Below are 6,000 nucleotides of genomic sequence, written 5' to 3' on the forward strand. Positions count from 1 at the left end.
GGGGACATGTCAGGGGTGTGTTAAGGGTAGGATTTGGGCATTCCTCAACATTGTACGTTGCTTGGACGTTTTTTAGCCATAATGGAACAGAACAAAACTGTCCAAGACTAACACTAAGACGTTTTGAGCTAAACCTGTTTTTGTAACGAATAAGGCACAAAAATGTGCCCTAAATGACCAGTGTGTATTTCCATCCCTTAGCCCCCCCAGGGAGGGAAAACACAGATAAGAAAGAGAACTTAGACTCCATTAGGCGCAGCCAGTAAATTACCTTTTATTAGCATCTCACAGAGCCAAGAAAAATACAAACAAAAGTTCTCTCCCTGAAGCAGGTTGTCAGTCAGCAAATGCGCATCCTGACAGACAAGGACTGCTCTGATCACACCTCCCGGACATCACATATATATACTGTTGCAAATTCCATTTCTCATAAATCATGTGATTTCCTATAAACTAGCACCATTAGGTTGCCTTATACCATACTAGTAAAAAAGGCCCGTTTCTGAAACCAATGAAACGGGCGCTAGCACGTGGCTTTTTGTGTGTGTGTGTGTGTGTGTGTGTATGTGTCACAGAGTTATTTTGTGTGTGTGTGTGAGTGTGCGGTGTGTGTGCAGGTTGTTGATGTGTGTCTTTTTTTGTTTTGTTTTTTGCTTGGGGGTTGTGGGATGTGCTGTGCTGTGCTGGCAAAGTGGGTTGGATTGGTGTGTGGCTTTGAGGGTGTGTTTCTGTTGTATTGTGTGTGTGTGGTTTTGTCTGTCATGGAGGTTTGTGGAGGGGGGTCTTTCTGTTGGTGAAATGTAAATGTGGTTGTAGGGGGGTCAGCCTTTGCTGAGTGGTGTTTTTTTTTTCCAGGTTTTTTTTTTTTTGTGTTGTGCTGAGGCAGCAGTGTTGTTTTAGATGGGCGGAAGGTAGAGGAGCACGTTCTTTATCTGTTGGTATTTTTTGGCCATTTCAGGGCTGCTGTAGGGGAATGCTGGAAGAGAAATGTGCTGTTGGAAGCAGCGCCATCTTTTTCCATTGGGCTGGGGTTCTGGGCATCCTGGAGGTGGGTGACAGCTTGCCTGAGGACGGGAATGGTTGTTTTAAGTTGGCGGAAGGGAGAAGAGCACGGTCTCGGGCCATCTGGGGGTGGTAGCTTGCCTGAGGCTGGGGATGGTTGGGCACGTCCTTGGCCGCTTCGGCAAAAGGGGAAGAGGAAGGGGGTGGGGAGTTACCTGCAGCCGCCTGAGAAACCATGTATTCTTTGTTTGTTTTGTATTATTAATTTGCATTTCTGTTGAAGAAAGAGTGGATGCCTTTCGAATGATGGAGGTGGTGCGTCGGTGTGCTGTTGTTTCGTTAGTTTGGTAGCCAGTCTCCAGCGATTCCTAGGCAGGGAAGGAGTACTCCTCCCCCTTCCTTGGTCGCTGTTTGCTGCTGGCTGGGTCGCGGGTAATCCTTCCAGCTGGGCCGCAGCTTGTCCTGTTCGCCCACGTCCCAGATGGTGACGGGCACGTTGTTTTCCGGCTCCTCCGACTCCATGTCAAGCGATCCCAAATATAGTCTTTGCTATAGGCCCTCTGGCAATCTTCAGTACTGGCATTAGGCATTTAAAAATTTCTCCCCCCCCCCCCACCCCCGGTCTATTTTTGCACATACCCACAGCAGGAATATTCTTCTCTCATTCCAGCGGTGGTTCTGTGCTCTCCGTGCTGCACAGATAATGAGCCATTCTGCTGTGGAATTCTCCTCCCTTATGTCACGTAGTTTCCTCTGATAGGTCCGTCTTACGTTGCCTAGTGTTGCCTGGGAACGGTGTTGTGATGGTCCTTTGTGTTTCAGAATGTTGAGGGTGTTTTTTCTGATTGGTCCGTCATGCGAGGGCGGGGCAGAGAGACATGGTCAGTGTTGTGGCTTCACCACCATGAATCCATGAACCCTTCAGGGAGTGGCTGAGTGACTTCAGAACGTTGTCTTCAGAACATTGAGGGTGAGTTTTATTATAGTAGATATGGATTGCTTCTGTATTCTATCAGTCTCTCCTGATGTGTTTGCACGTGAACAGTCTGTGGCCATTGGTTAGTCAGTTATCAGTATAGCATGCAGTTAGTCACAGAGCAAAAAATTACATAGAGAAGGGACACAAGGGTATTGTTCTAGCTCCCTTAGCCCTCACACTGTGTCCTCAGCCTGTTAGCAACTGCCAAGGTTACCTTATATGAAAGGCATGATCTCAGCTCCCAGCTCCTGAGAAAAGCACTGTATGTTGCAAAGATAACTTGTTAGGCCATCTTGTGAGAACCAAACTGAAAGGCCCCAGTAGTAGTCCTGGCCCTTAGCAAGAGGTGTAATATAGGAAGGAATATACATTTCCCTCTTGAAAGGCTGAATAGCGAGGAACATGAAGCCTTTCACACACTCGGAGCATACACAGAGGTGGTAAATAGGACTGGTTCTTTAGAGCCAGTGTCACAGAGAGAAAAAGGTCACAAGGGATGATTGAGGTAAAAAAAAAAACTAATGATTAAAACTAAAATAGAATTTAAGGACAAAAACGGGGTACAGGAGAGAATGATATGTCTAAGGGGAAACATAAAGCAATGGCATGGTATCATGAGTAAAATTAGGCCAGGAACAATTAAAAGTATGGTGGCATATTTTTTACACAAGGACAGAAACCTGAAAAACAATCAACAGAAAAAAACACAGGATGAGCAGATATACACTAAATTATAAATTGCAACATGTAATATCAAAATTTCTAAAGCCACTTAGCATAAGTAGCGGCCTGCAAACTAGGAGTGAAACAGAAATGCAGCAAGATCAGTGTTAGAAAGTAAAATGTCAACAGAAATAGAAAATCAAGCAGGCATAGAAAATCAAGTGGGCAAGTGTTCAGATATCAGAAGTAGTCCCAGGAACATATAGGTATAAGTATATGGAACAGTGCCAGAAAAGATCCATAAAAGGAAAAAAAAACAGGACAAATGGAATTAAAACAAATAGTTAACATGCATAGCAGCAGCAGAAACCATTTTTTTGAGGGGGTAAGCAAACATGTGGACAATGGGGAGCCGGTTGATATTGTATATCTGGATTTTCAGAAGGCGTTTGACAAAGTGCCGCACGAAAGACTCCTGAAGAAATTGCAGAGTCATGGAATCGGAGGTAGGGTATTATTATGGATTAAGAACTGGTTGAAAGATAGGAAGCAGAGAGTAGGATTGCGTGGCCAGTATTCTCAGTGGAGGAGGGTAGTTAGTGGGGTCCCGCAGGGGTCTGTGCTGGGTCCGTTGCTTTTTAATGTATTTATAAATGACCTAGAGATGGGAATAACTAGTGAGGTAATTAAATTCGCCGATGACACAAAATTATTCAGGGTCGTCAAGTCGCAGGAGGAATGTGAACGATTACAGGAGGACCTTGCGAGACTGGGAGAATGGGCGTGCAAGTGGCAGATGAAGTTCAATGTTGACAAGTGCAAAGTGATGCATGTGGGTAAGAGGAACCCGAATTATAGCTACGTCTTGCAAGGTTCCGCGTTAGGAGTTACGGATCAAGAAAGGGATCTGGGTGTCGTCGTCGATGATACGCTGAAACCTTCTGCTCAGTGTGCTGCTGCGGCTAGGAAAGCGAATAGAATGTTGGGTGTTATTAGGAAGGGTATGGAGTCCAGGTGTGCGGATGTTATAATGCCGTTGTATCGCTCCATGGTGCGACCGCACCTGGAGTATTGTGTTCAGTACTGGTCTCCGTATCTCAAAAAAGATATAGTAGAATTGGAAAAGGTACAGCGAAGGGCGACGAAAATGATAGTGGGGATGGGACGACTTTCCTATGAAGAGAGGCTGAGAAGGCTAGGGCTTTTCAGCTTGGAGAAGAGACGGCTGAGGGGAGATATGATAGAAGTGTATAAAATAATGAGTGGAATGGATCGGGTGGATGTGAAGCGACTGTTCACGCTATCCAAAAATACTAGGACTAGAGGGCATGAGTTGAAGCTACAGTGTGGTAAATTTAAAACGAATCGGAGAAAATTTTTCTTCACCCAACGTGTAATTAGACTCTGGAATTCATTGCCGGAGAACGTGGTACGGGCGGTTAGCTTGACGGAGTTTAAAAAGGGGTTAGATAGATTCCTAAAGGACAAGTCCATAGACCGCTATTAAATGGACTGGAAAAATTCCTCATTTTTAGGTATAACTTGTCTGGAATGTTTTTACGTTTGGGGAGCGTGCCAGGTGCCCTTGACCTGGATTGGCCACTGTCGGTGACAGGATGCTGGGCTAGATGGACCTTTGGTCTTTCCCAGTATGGCACTACTTATGTACTTATGTACTTATGAAACCAAGCAGACAGATTAAGAAGAGAAACAAAGGGTGGGGAGTGAGCAACAAGAATAGAACAAAGAGTTGGAAGAATAAAAAAAAAAAAAAAAAACAAAGTCATCATTATGGTAAATACTTCATTATGGTAAAAGTCCAGAATGCAAAGTCCAAAATTAACAAATCCTTCTCAAGTTCCAAACAAAACAGTAGGTGAAGGGTGAAGATCAGATAGATGGTTCCAGGAAGAATCTCCTCCAAGGAAAGATGATGTTGGGGTAAGAGTCCAAATGCAAAAGTGTCCTGATCAGACAAGAGCAGTGTCATGTGGATTAGACCCTTAATGCTCGCTTGGGTTATTCTTTTCTTCACTGGTTTGAGACGAGGGTTCCTATTGAAGCACCTCCCCTGTGCAGCCGGGCGTACCCTGGCGAGAAGTTGGTCAAATCTGGTTGCTTAATGTCAGCACCTGGGTCTGCTACCTTCTTGTAGTGCGATTTACAGCTGTGGGGGTACTCAGGAGTACTTGGTATGGACCTTACCAGTGAGGTGAAGCCCAATTTTCCCTCTTGATGACCTTGATAAGGACCTAGCCGAGCTCAATAGGTTCAGGATCTGTGAACACCAGTGACCAACAACAGAAAATGAAAAACAGTTAGGATGGAGGCAGTAAAGGGATGGCCCCCCAGTGGGTTTGTGTAGGGACAATTTCAAACAGCTCAAAACAATCTCCCCATTTGCCTAAAAAAAAAAAACAACGGCGCGAATCTCTATCTAGTATCTGATATGAGATCAGCCAAAAGTATACTAATTCTCCCATATTAGGTCTAGGTCAAGGTTAAGAAGGACAATCCCATAGAGGTCAATAGTTTCTAAAATATCAGTATCATCAGGATCAGGGTCCTAACTCAAAGGAGACATGAGAGAGTTAAAAGGGTAAAGCAGTTCTTGCACAAATGTTGGAGTAATTTTGCAGCTTTACAGCAGTGGCTGACAAGGCCTCAATTTGCTTCCAAGTTATGTGTGTAAACTGATCTGGAATGACATTAGACAGAGAAGTATTGGGAAAACTGGTATGCTGTGAATATTCTTGTTACCATCCCTCTTGTGGAGTGCCTGATCCAGGAAGGGTACTTCTTTATCTATCTGTAAAAGACTGTCTTGTAAAGGGACAGTTAGCGTATCTATTATGGGCTGCAGACTCAAAAATGGCTAATCTGCCCAGAAGAAAGACAGCAGCCAGTGGGTGAATGATAAGAGGACATATACAGAAAAATAGAAGCAAAAACATGTGGAAACATATGAGTGTACAGCTAGTAAGCAGACAGAAAGCATTATAACTAAAAATGGAACAGAAATTACATAAAAGCAAAAATCCTGCAATCAGAGCAATAGTGTAATCACTGAGGTAGAGTTCAACAGTTCATCCAGCAAATGGAGCAGGTCTTTAATCACACAAATTAGTCCAAAAATTCTCCTTCCAGTAATACAGCTGTAGGTGTCACTGTTTTCAGACTAGTCTCGCAGCATGCTTCAAAAGGATTGCAAATGTAGTTGAAGTTAATTTAGAATAAAAAAATACAAAAGAGTATACCATATACATTTCCCTGTATAAACAGTACAACATACAGTGGTGGAAATAAGTATTTGATCCCTTGCTGATTTTGTAAGTTTGCCCACTGACAAAGACATG

Source organism: Microcaecilia unicolor, chromosome 2 (assembly GCF_901765095.1).
Source record: "Microcaecilia unicolor chromosome 2, aMicUni1.1, whole genome shotgun sequence".
NCBI lineage: Eukaryota > Metazoa > Chordata > Amphibia > Gymnophiona > Siphonopidae > Microcaecilia > Microcaecilia unicolor.